We start from the raw sequence: 13758 nt of genomic DNA, 5'->3' as shown, positions 1-13758 counted from the left end.
CTTTATATTAATGTACAAATAAATGAGGTTTGCCTAACATTCATTATTTAGTTATTTTCAGCACTAATTAATGATCTAATGATCCAATTGAACTAATAATATTACTTAATCCTATGATACAGTAACATTAATAATACTTGAATATTGCTAAAATATATATTTGTTAACTGAATCTCGTCTTTTATTCAACTAAGGAGTCTATAGTAAGTAAGTTTTACGCTTTGCTAAACCGACCTACAAATACATAGTCTTGTTTAAACTCTTTTCCTTCGATCAGCGCTAGAGTAAACCCAACTTCCACCGAGACAAAACACTTTAATTTTTTCCAGAAAATCAGAATTCCTCTTTCTGAAAGTGAGAATGCTCTCCGATCTTTTCAAATTAGCAGCTGTAAAGGCCAGAGATGCAGCAGAAGACTTCTTCAAACTCAACAATGTAGATATGGCCATCAAATCGCTCATTGCAGCCAAAGAGTTTGACCCAGAACCATGGTTATCAAATCGTGTATCGTATCGTGTATCGAAAACCTAATTTTTTGAATCGTGTATCGCATATCGTATCGTATCGTAAGATACGTCTTTTTCAAAAAAATTAATAAAATAATCAAAATTTTCTAAAAATTAATATAATCCCTAAGATTAATTAAAGAATTTTGTGGTATTATTAACTTTAAATTACGATGTTACATAATCAAAATTAATTACAAAATTCCAAGATCAATGTCAATATCTATATCTCTACTTATATTATTATTATCATGAAAAATAGGCAATACATATTCCTCTTCACTTTCTCCATGCAAAATAGGTAAATTTAGACAGGTTTTAGTGAATTGGGTTGGGTGACCCGGTTTTGACCCGAATTTTTTTTTGGACCTTTGGCCCAAATTAATAAAGTCGTATCGATTTATATCGATATTTTTAAGGATACGAACAGATACGTATCGTATCGTAGGATACATATCAACGTATCGAATGGTTTAGGATACACTCTCTGATACGTGTCGTTGGCGACCTGTATCGAATCGTATCGTATGATACGTATCGGGTATCGTAGGATACTAACAACCATGCCCAGAACCACCAAACATCGATGATTATTTTACGGCTTACAAAGTCCATGAATTGGCGGCCGAATAGAGTACGTGGTGTGCACTTCTTCCAATAACAAATATAGAAGTGGATTTGAAAGTTTTAAACCCTTAATTGTATTGATTAAAACTTATGCAGAATTAAGATTACTTGTTCACGTTGTGCTTAATGAGTTGTTAAACTAATGATTAAATATATAAACCATCTACGATATAAAATAAAACATACCACTTAATTTTACATGGTTCGACAACATACTTACATCCATAGGACCAAGTCTAAAAGAAGCTAATCTACTATGAAATAATTATGTGTTCAATTACAAAGATAAGAATAAGTATCAGTTATAAAAACTCCCTGTTTGGACAACACTTCAATCTTCGCTCTTTGGTTGAACCTCAAATCTTCATAGTCTGGCTTCTCCTCCATGGGACCACTAGGTCGCACTTGAGTCCTCTCAAGTTTCAACAATGACGAATTATTTCGACAGTGGCAGCTCGAACACGTCTAGATCTCAACACGGAACAATGTTTCAAAATTAACTGATGCAAGCAAGAGATAAACACTGCAATTCAAAGCCTACCAAAACATATCAAAAACCTATAAAAATAAACAACCTCTAAAAACTAAACAACCCCAAAGAAAATATTTAGAGAATAATGGAGATAAATAATATGACTTCCTTCAGCGAAAGTCACAATATTAAAATGATTATTTATACTTGGGTGACTTTGAAAGGATAAACAAGAAACCAAACCTATTTTTGGAAAGGATTCTTGAGATCCTAGACTCCTTTATGGGAAAGAATTCTTTAATCTATAATCTTCTTCTAAGAAAAGAATTCTTAAAATCATAATCTTCTTTTAAGAATAAGATTCTTGAAATCATAATTAAATAAAAATCTTTTTCAGTTGACATAGTATATAATGTCCACGACTGGAAATATAATCACATTTAACAAGACAAGTGCAATGTGTATAAATATTAAGATGAAATCTGTCAGATGTGCTATGATCATAGTGATTCTATTTGTAAATACCTTTAAACTGAAACTAAATAGATTGTGCACTAATTCGAATGAATAAGTTGATAAAACAAAATACTTACAGGATTAAGTATTATCAAGAAACAGTACAAAGGAATGGCACTCATGCTGCACCCAGACAAGAACCGTTGTGCTGCAGCGGATGGTGCTTTCAGGATTATTCAATTTGCGTTCGAAATTTTAATAAACCCCCCGAAAAGAGAAGCCTATGATAAACACTGGCATTGAAAGAAACGTCCTCATCAGCCATCACATATAAGTAACTCAGCTTCAAGTTCTTCTAAGTCTTCTAAATCATGGCCGCCTACAAACAAACCAACGGGTTTAAGTCGGTATTCTTCATCTGATTTCCGAAGCACTGAGGGAGTGCCACTGTAAAAGCACTTCGGTAAAATCTATTTACCAAGCTAATGGTACTAAAAAAAATTTAGTTACTCATGATGGTAAAGTCGTCCCATTGCAAGTAGTTCGCGTTGGAGGGGAGTCTTTTGCCCGTATTCGTTAGTCTATGTAAGCTACCATTCACATAGTTGAATTCATTCCTTGAAATATCTGCTTTTTTTATTCATCTGTAATGACTGGAGTAATTTTTACCTTATAATGGTGGCTAATTAATTATTATGGTATATATTTGTGAAGGTTCTCTACGTTAAGAGGTAGACTTAATTATCATATAGCTAGGTTAGGGTCTTAGGGAGTAGGTCTTGATCTATTTTTTCTCTCACAGTGAATAAAATTTTGAGGGATATAATTCCACTTTAAAATCTCTCATTGTCACTTAGAAGATCAGCGTTTATATTCTAAATACTCATTATTTAATTATAATATATTGATGTCATCTAAAAGATGAGTGTTACAAATTATCAACTCTCGCATTTTTATCTAATGTGAATTAATGTCATCTAATATATGAGCATTGTTATGATTAAATCATATTATTTATTGAAGTGTGCAATTTTAAAAATTATGAAACTAAAAATGATGTAGTTTTTGGCTTGTAAAACTAAAGAAAAAGAAAAGTTAAAAAATCTGTTTCCTCCAACATTTTAATTAACCTATTCAGCCGTGTAAACAACAAATTATCAAAACCCTCAGCTTAAGTTTTTGCCCAAAGTCATCATCCTTTCATCAAAATTGGAAGCAAGCCACTCCTCTTTTTGTGATGTTGTCTACATGAAACAGGGTGATGCACTCTTGTCTAGTCGTTCCATCGCCCTATAATTTTTTCGCCGATTTACTCATTTTCCACGTCCCCTCCTTTTGACAGTGTCTATACATGCTTTATGCCTTTTTTTTTTTTTTTTCGCTTTGTAAGTTCTTTATATTGCTTTGTGTTTGTGTGTGGGGGAATGTTGTATATGTGTCTAAATTGCCTTGGGCCATTCTTTATGTGAAATATTGCATCGGCGATGATTCATGTGTGATTTGGTATCATATTGATATGATGTAATAGATTGATGAGCAGAATGATAATCCCTAAAATAGAGAAAAGCTAAATTGGCAACTAAATTTTTGAGGAATATTTTCAACTTACTTTATTCAATCGAACGAAATGCTTTTATAGTGACACTTAATCAGTAATTCATGTGATTGCTTATCTCAATCGTCAATTTACACATCAACAAACACAAATTGAGAGGAGATCGATCTAAGGATCTCTGTTTTCCAGAATTTACAGGCGAGTGTTTCATGAAGAAGAGGGTTGGATGTAAAGCCGAATGTGGGAAAAATTTTAAACTAACGCTTCCAGTAACAGACCCAAAAAGAACCAAAAGCGGGAACCTTTTAAGGCTTAACAGACGTTTTTCTCACTAATGGCAAAGTTCAAAAACTTCGAAGTTCACTGAATTAGCATTTTTTTAAAAAAAAAAAAAAAAAAAGGAAAAAAAATAAAATTATCATTAGCATCTTCCACCCTTCCTTCTCTTCTTCTTCAAATCAGTCCTCAATGTATCGACACTCACTTCCAACGTATCAACACCCAAAATTACTCCCCCTTTTTGTTCATAAGTGTTGATCGAACCCTTTAGTGTCTGCTGGACCTCCTGGTGGGAATCTTTCCCTTAGCACCCATCCTCTTGATTTTCTTTCCTCCAGGAGAGCCAGAGGAGATGGACACTTGCTGTTGGGATGATTGGGTTCAGAAGAGACATGAACAACACGAGGCAGCTTTTCTACACTAGTTGCAGATTGAGTAGGATCTTGTTGATCAACAACTTGTTGAACAGTCTCTGGAGGAACAGCAACTTGTGCAGCATCCTATTGAGTAGCAACTTCTTGTTGCTCTTGTTTTTGGTTTGCATTTGGATGAACAGCAGTAGCATCATCTTGATTAGCCCTTGTATTCTTCACCAACTCCTCCAAATTGTCTACTCTTGCACTCAGAGTAGCTAGAAAGTTAGCAATTTGCTAGGACAGTTTTTGGTGCATATCACCATTCATTTTTTCAAGTCACTACACATCATCAATAAGCTTGGACTGCTAAGTGTTAGCTTTCACAGGGGCAACATACGAGGATGAAGGGACATCCTTGGAAGGAGTAGGAACAGACCTTGAGATATTAATGGTCTTTGTAGTTATCACCTTAATCTTCAAATGGGTCTCATTTAGCTGTCTTTTTGGACTTTAGTAATTGATAATCTTATGAATTAAGAAAGGAAAGGACAAAGCTAAGTGATAGAATTTGAGGTGGGTCTGACTCCTCACCTAACAATATCTTGTTGAATGGGAGGATTACCCCCTCTTATAAACCAATAGGCTTGAACATGCCTAGTCAATATAGGACTCCAATTCCCCCCACGGTCAAGCCCATATGTTAGGCCATGCTTGTTGATGGAGGTAGTTGTTGGCTCTAACTCCTCACCCGTTGGTCAAGCACTCAGCTCAACTGGGTCTAGCTCTGATACCATAATACAATCCGAAGAAGAAATGGAAAAAGCAGTAGTTGGACTACCTAAGACTGCTAGGAAGAGATAGTAGAGGCAAGAGTAGCAACAAGTTGCAGAGAATGCCCAAGAGAAATAAAGCAATGTAAATGGACAATAATTTCTGTAAAAATGTTTTTGTATTGTATTATTGTTGCATCAATGGTACAATTTATACATAAAGAATGTAATCTGTAAGGAAACAAATAAATACAAATAACTACACAATCAACACATAAATGGAAGCAATATTTTGTTACTAATAATATTGTGATCTTGATCACACCAAATCCCGACACTGATTCATCATTCCATCATCTAGTTGTCAACACTCCCCCTCAAGCTTATGGTTTATAAATGTCATAAACACCGAGCTTGCCTAATAGATGTGAGTGTTGCCTTTCACATAGTGGCTTTGTAAAGATATCCACTGGTTGGTCTGTGGTTCGGATATATTCTATTCTGATCACACCTTCTTGGATTTTATCTCTGACAAAATGATAGTCAATCTCTACATGCTTCGTTCTTTCATGAAATACTGGATTGGTGGCAATGTCATTTGCTACTTTGTTATTACAATATAGCCTGACTGGTGTTTCCACTTGCAAATTTAGATCTTTTAATAAGCCAATGATCCATGTAATCTCACGTGTGGTTTTAGCCATTGCCTAATATTCTGCCTCTGCTGATGAGAGAGAGAGAGACAGTGGTTTGTTTCCTGGTTTTCCATGAGATGAGAGACTTTCCAAGCTTGATTCAAAAACTCGTGAGCGATCTTCTTGTCATAGGACATGAACCCTAGTTTGAATCACAGTATGCAGTGATGTTAAGATCTCTTTTTCTTGGTAGAACGCTAGACAACCTTTTCATTAGTTAAGTACTTTCACTACTACATCCATGTGGGATTGCTTTGAAGCATGCACCAATTGGCTGAAAATTTGAACTTGGTAACTGATGTTTGGTCTGGTTATTGTGAGGTATATGAGTCTTCCAACAAGTCAATGGTAACTAGTGTTGTCTTCTAGTAAATAATCTGTCTTTGATTTCTGTATCTTTTCATCATATGCATGTGTGATGAGTTTAACGTTTTGTTCTATAGGAATAACACTTGGCTTGCATGCAGCTAATCCAGAGTCTGATATGAGTTCAAGCACATATTTTCATTGGTTGAAGATATTCCTTCTGGAGAACGTGAAATTTCAATGCCAAGGAAGTACTTTGGTGCCCCTAAATCCTTGATATGGAATGTCTTATGAAGATACTCCTTTAGTAGTTTGATTACATTCTCATCATTTCCTATAATGAGGATGTCATCAACATAGGCTATTAGGCTAAGGAAAGACTCACTCTGACGCCTGGAGAAGATGGCGTAATCATGTTTGGATTGAATGAATCCAATAGTTGTGAGAACTTTAGTGAATTTTGCATTTCATTGGCGTGATGCCTGTTTTAGACCATATAAGGACTTTTGCAATCTGCATACAAGATTCTGCCCCTGATTGCGAAGTCCGAGTGATAGATCCATATAAATCTCTTCATCAAGGTCTCCATGGATGAAGGCATTATGGATGTCCATCTGATGTAATTACTAATCGCGGTGGGAGGCAATAGATAGAAAGGCTCAGACGGTAAAATTTGGCTATTGCAGAGAAGGTTCTCGTTGGGTGAAGCCTTTAGCAAAAAGGTGGGCCCTGTACCTCTTAATAGATCCATCAGCCCGATACTTGATTTTGTAGACCCACTTACAACCAATGGGTTCCCGGTGGGAGGGGCAAAAAATAAGGTCCCAANAATTGTTGAAGTTTTAGAAGATTATGATGTTGTTAGTAAAGTGATAAGTTTAACTTTAGATAATGCAAGTTCTAATAGTAAAGCTATATATTATTTTCAAAGTAATTATCCTTTATATAACAATTTGAAGTTTTTTCACCAACGTTGTGCATGCCATGTTATTAATTTAGTTGTGAAAAGTGGTATGAAAACAATTAAAGAAAATATTAATAGAATTAGAGATTGTTTAGCTTGGATTACTAGTAGTAATAAATGAAATGCTGAATTTCAAGACGCTTGTATAAAATCAAATATGTCTCTTAGAATTTTTGCATTAGACATGCCTGTTAGATGGAATAGTACTTATTTAATGCTTGATTTATGTTTACCTTATGCTAATATAATTAGTTATTTTGTAACAAATAAAAAAGGTCCTCATTATTTAGTATAAAATGATTGGCATATAGCTAAAGTATTTCATTCTTTTCTTAGCACTTTTTACCAATCCACTTTACAACTTTCTGGTGTGTATTATCCTACTAGTCCATTGGTAATACATACAATTATAAAAATTTCTGAGTTATTTATAAAAAACAAAGACAGTGTAATTTTAAATGCACCAATAAAGGCAATGAAATTTTTTTTTTTTAAAATATTGGGAACCCATTCATTTTCTTTATTGTTTCGGTGCTATATTTGATCCTAGAATTAAATTAACAGGTTTAGAAAATGGTTTTGATAGTTTATGTGAAAATTTACAAACCGAAGCATATGCCAATCAAATAAGAGAGGTTAAAAATACACTTTTTGAAGTATATTTCCAGTATGAAAACAGGTATGAGAACCCGCAAAGAGGCGAAACATATAGGGAAGCTGCATCAGAAGAAACAAATGAAGACTTCTACTCTTGGGGTGCACTGAATAGGCCGAAGAGGACTCGAATCCGAAGCAGAACCTTCTCTTCAGAAGCTCCACCAACAACAACAACTAATGTACTGTCTTCCATACAGTCGCAGAGTAATAAGCTTCAACAATATTTGGCAACCCCTGAAATGTTACTAGTAGATCCACAACAGAGAGCTAACATTGATCTCCTAGACTATTGGAGAGCCAGAAAATGTATTTTTCCGGTATTATCAAGACTTGCCTTGGATGTTTTCGTTGTTCCTGTCTCAACCGTCTCATCTGAACAAACATTTAGTGCAAGTGGAAGAATTTTAAATGAAAGGAGGACTAAACTTTCACCACAAATGATTGAAGTCCTCACATGTCTTCGAGATTAGGAACAGTCGCGCCATCAAGATCAATACGAGGTTGTTGACGATACTTTAATAGAATCATTTCAATTTTGTAATATAGATAATACGGATGAGGGAGGTCCTAATGAACCCCAAAATTAGTTGTTTTGTAAATTGTAACTTGACAAATTAATTGTCAATTATTGCACTCTTTTTTTTCTTTACCAAGTTTTTGTCCTATTGGGTTTTTCTTGGTGAGGTTTTTAACGAGGCAATAATTATTGTAATTTCTTATTTTATTTTTTAATAAATGAATAAATTTAATTATTCTTATATTACAATTTTAATGTATTAAAATTGAATTAATATTTGGAATGTTAACGAAAAAAAAATTAATTTAGTTTAATTATTGATATTTGAAAAGAAATTAACAATTAACTAAAAACAATTACATTTATTCATTTATAAATTGTTAATTATTCATTTGAAAAGTTAATTAAACATTTAAACTTAAACAAATAAAACAAAGCAAAATTTAAAAAAAAAAAAAAATCAAAAAGCGGGTTAACCCGGCCCAACCCGCGTCGGGTTAGGGTTGGCGGTCCGGGTTAGGCCAACCAATTCCTTAATATTGGCGGGCCTAACCTGGCCAGCCAATGTCACCGGGCGGGTCAGGACCGACCTGCCATTAACAGAACCCGCCGTTGGCCGAGTCGGGTCGGGCTAGGCGGGTTGCTTTTCCACCTCTACATGAGACATTAGATTTTTTTCTTTTTGGGGAAATGATAAATATGTATAAAAGAAAGAAAAAATGTACAGTATGCAATAAGCATACCCTAAGAGAAGGTCAAAACCAACCAAAATGGATGTGCTCATCTTTTTAGACACGTAAGATAAAAAGATGACCACTCAAAAGAAGAGTAGGGCAAGCTCTAAATAAACATTGTATTTTTTACTCATTCCCTTATTAACATTTATTAATATGAATACCCATTCATCATTATCCACAAGAGTGAAGTTTGATCCCATTTAAAAATATTTATCCTTGTTTTAAAATCTAGTCAGTCACCTTAATGAATAAAGATAGCTTGACAAATGTATCTTATAACCTTCTCTCACAAACCATACAAGTGGAAGTTGAGCTAGCAACCCCCACCAAAACGGCCACGAAATGATTTCAACTAGACCTAAAAAACGACTGTTCATTCATAGGGAATGACTATTCCTTAGATGAGTAACGACCATTCCTTGGATGGAACGACCGCTCCATGAGATGGGACGGGTATTCCATCTTGTGGAACAGCCATTCCATAATTCATGGAACAAGTGTTCCATCTTATGGGTACCCATTCCATAAAGATGGAACACCCATTCCATGGAACACTAGTTCTATCTTATGGAACGGCTTGTTCCATAAGATGGAACACTCGTTCCATCTCAAGGAACGGCCGTTTCTCACCCCTATGAAGAAACAATCATTCCTTATGAATGAACAACCGTTATTCTTTAAGGAACGACTGTTCATATCTAGTAAAAGTCGTGATTTTGATGTGGTAAAGCTAAATCAATGCCACGTCGGCGTTTATAAGAGAAAGTTGTGAGATTCATTTTTCAGCGTAGTAGTACTCCACCTTAATTAATACCTATTTAAAAATTTCATACCAAAAGAAATTAGCACTTTACAATATTAAAGTACAGGGATGGAAGGGCCATTACCCATGAATATTTGTATTATTATTTATGGTAACTTTTTCTATCAAATTCTTTTCATATATAGTATACCATCAGATAAGGGTAAACAAAAACATTTTACTATTAATTATTCCCAAAGTAACTTTTATCTCAGAACTTTCAGCAAGAAAAGTCTATAAGGAGGAAGATGAAGAAAATGTGAAAGAAAAGTGCACATGCAAATCTCGATTAAGTTTAATTTCCCAAAAGAAAAAAGAGAATTAATATGTTTCTTCTTCTACTGTTACATGAGAAAAAAATTATTTAAATTTAAATAGGTCAGGTTTGTCATGAAGACAAAATGGGCTCCACTTAAGAGCAATCACGTATATATATACAAATCTCCATTCAGTATTTTTCAAACAACCATGCTAGTTTTACAAAGACACATACAAAGATAATTTACACCCTTGATTTTCATGATTTCTCTCTCTCTCTCTTTCTCTTTTTCCCTTTTTTTTTGTTTTTTTCTTTTTAATGATATCACTTTGTAGCCCTCTTTGTATGGGTCTTTGTGACAATAGCATTTTTCTTTTCCAAAAGAAAAAAAAAAAAAAATGGCTCCTCATCTTCTGGTGTTGTTGCAGATCATCTTGTTGCTATGGCCAGTCAAAGCATCACTAAAAAATCAATGTCAAGATCTTTGTGGTAATTTTCGCGTTTTGTATCCCTTTGGAATCGGAGAAGGCTGCTACTCTGATAAGTTTTTTGAAGTAACTTGCGACAACTCTTCTGGCTCTCCAAGAGCTTTCTTAACTAGCATCCATTTGGAATTATCATACGGTTTATTTTCGAAGTGTTTGCATTATTATAATAGCCAAAGGGCTGTTGTCAACATCGATGGAAATATTTTGAATGATCAAAAGAAAATCATTCAAAAACTTTCAGGCAGCCCCTTTTCCCTTTCAAAGACCTACAATATGTTAATTGCCTTTGGTTGTGATCCATCAAATAGAAGCGTGAGTGCTACTCTTTTTGTAATTGTTATCCTAGTAAAAAACATAGATGTTGTGACTTCTTGTGCAGGATTTCTCCAAATCGAAAGTTTGATGGTGGAAACATATCAAACAATTATCCCCAGCTCAAGGAATGCACCAAATCTCCCTTCATGGCTGACCGAGAATGGATCCAGTCAAATTACCTACTAACAAATCGTTCTGTGTTGAGAGATAAAGAAGTTTTTCCTTTAAGCCTTGAGTGGGGAAAAAAATTAGGGAGGGGTGTGGAGCTATTTGATCCTTCCTGTACAACTTGTAATAAGGATAAATTTTGTTTAATTCAATTAAACTCTGGTGATTATTACTGTGTTTGCGATGATCAAAGGTCAGAATACTACCAAGGATGTACAGGTACACAAATCCTTTAAAATTTAAAAGCTTTAAAGTTTAATGCATAATCCAATCTTTTTAATGTGCTTAAATTTACTTGTGCAGGTGACTTGACTTGTAATAGCACAAGAAACAGTAATTGCTCTAAGTGCCCTGGTGATTATGATCTATCTTTAAATGAGAATCAAGAAATTCAGTGTTCCTCATCTAAAAGTTTAAATCAAATACTGATGAAAAGAAATGCTCGGGCCAAATTTTTTATTATCATATGTACGCATATATACCGTTTATTTCTCTATTATTTTATTTAGATATTAATCAAAATATCTTTTCCATGCACTCTGACAAAAACATGTTATATTTATGCATATTCATCCTTGAGTTTGGGCAGGTTGCAGTACTGGGGTTGGAATATTGCTACTTTTCATTGGAGCATGGTGGTTGTATAAGTTCATAAAAAGAAGAAAAGCAATCAAGTTAAAGCAAAAGTTTTTCAAGAGAAATGGTGGCTTATTATCTTATTATTAAAACAGCACTTGTCTTCCAATAATGAAGGTCACATGGAGAAAATAAAGTTGCTTACTTCTAAGGAATTAAAAAGGGCTACCAACAATTATAATGCCAATCGGATCCTTGGTCAAGGAGGTCAGGGTACTGTATACAAAGGAATGTTAGAAGAAGGAAGAATTGTAGCTATTAAAAAGTCAAGGATAGTAGATAAGAAAAAAGTAAAAGAGTTCATTAATGAGATGGTAATTTTATCACAAATTAACTATAGAAATGTGGTACAACTATTAGGATGTTGTTTGGAAACAGAAGTTCCTCTCTTAATCTATGAGTTCATTCCTAATAGAACTCTTTTTCAACATATACACGACCAAAATGAAGAGTTTCCAATTGCATGGGATATGCGTTGACATATCACTACATAAGTTGCAAGCGCTCTATACTATCTGCATTCAGGGGCTTCTACACCTATATATCATCAAGTCCACAAACATTCTTTTGGATGAAAAATATCGAGCAAAAGTGTCAGACTTCGAGATTTCAAGATCGGTTACAGTTGACCAAACTCATTTGACTACTCATATACAAGAGACTTTTGGATATTTAGATTCAGAATATTTCCAATCAAGCTAATTCACTGAAAAAAATGATGTTTATAGTTTTGGAGTACTTCTTGCCGAGCTCTTAACTAGACAAATGCATATTCGTCCAACTAACATCAAAGAAAATAAAAGTTTAGTAGCATATTTTCTTTGTGCAATGGAGGAAAGTCTATTTGAAATCCTTGACTATAAAGTTTTATAAGATTGTAGTAAAGAAGAAATTGCGAAAGTTGCTAATTTGACAAGAAGATGTTTTAACCCATATGGGAAGAAGAGGCCTACAATGAGAGAAGTAGCAATGGAGTTAGCCGGGGATATTAGAGATTTGAGTCATAAAACTTTGGTTGTGCAAGAAAGCTACCGAGAGATTGATTATCTTGATGGTGAGATAAGTGCTAGTCACTTTACAACTAGTTCATCTTCTTATACTAGATCCTTTTTCTGATATTATAACTTTTTAAATAGATGTAGCTCCTGTCCTTTCACACTAATGTTGAATGAAAGACGAGTAGTTTTCATATTTTTCTTTATTGTGTTTTATGAGTCAAATTGAGAGAGTTTTGCAATATGCACATTCTACTTGTATCCTTAATTATTAATAAAAGTTATTAGTCAGTATCCAAATTAATTTCATTAGGTCACTGTTCCATTACATTTTACCCTGATTTTTGTGTTATCCGGGATTTTTGGAGTGGCAAACTAAGGGGGATTGGTAGGCAATGCCAAGGGTTATATCATTTTGTTCCTAATTCACAAATAAAGTTGCCTTTTTCTGATTTAGAAATAAAAAGGTCTATTGGTAAGACTCCAATTGTACCTACTGATCCATTAATAAAAATTCCTTGTTTGCCTTCAACTTTATCCATTGAATTGCATGTTAAAGATGTTGCACTTTGGCATAAAAGACTAGGGCATGTACCAATTTTAATTCTTCGAAAAATGCATCATAACTTACCTATTCAACATAATTTCCATTGTGATGTTTGCCCCTTAGCTAAGCAAACTAGACTGCCTTTTGCTTTAAGTGATAAAAATTCCTCACATGCTTTTGAGTTATTGCATTTAGATGTTTAAGGCCTTATAAGACACCTACCCAAGGACATGCTAGATTCTTTCTTACTGTAGTTGATGATTTCACTAGGACCACTTGGTTATTCCTTATGCAATATAAGTTTGATGTTTATCAAACATTGAAAGACTTTATTCATATGGTTCAAAATCAATTCAATCAAGCACCTAAGTGCATTAGGACCGACAATGGATTGGAGTTCTTTAATCACCAATGTCATGATCTACTAGCTAATTTAGGAATCATACATCAAAGTACATGTGTCTACACTCCACAGCAAAATAGAGTGGTAGAAAGAAAGCATAGACATATACTAAACATAGCTAGAGCTTTTGAATTTCAGTCTAGCATTCCCAATTATTTTTGGGTTATGAAGTCAAGGCTGTTCTTTATATCATTAATAGGTTGCCCACTAGAGTCCTAGATGGCCTTTCACCTTATGAAAAATTCTTT

At 34.2% G+C, this 13758-nt stretch overlaps 1 pseudogene; it reads left to right on the top strand.

The window, feature by feature from the left end:
• The first annotated feature begins 360 nt into the window (after positions 1 to 360).
• Positions 361 to 12681, top strand: LOC116106342 (annotated as a pseudogene).
• Positions 12682 to 13758: the final 1077 nt, after the last annotated feature.

The sequence above is a fragment of the Pistacia vera genome, unplaced genomic scaffold (genome assembly GCF_008641045.1).
Source record: "Pistacia vera cultivar Batoury unplaced genomic scaffold, PisVer_v2 Contig512, whole genome shotgun sequence".
NCBI classification, from domain to species: Eukaryota; Viridiplantae; Streptophyta; class Magnoliopsida; order Sapindales; family Anacardiaceae; genus Pistacia; species Pistacia vera.
This window is presented reverse-complemented; position numbering and strand designations above follow the sequence as displayed.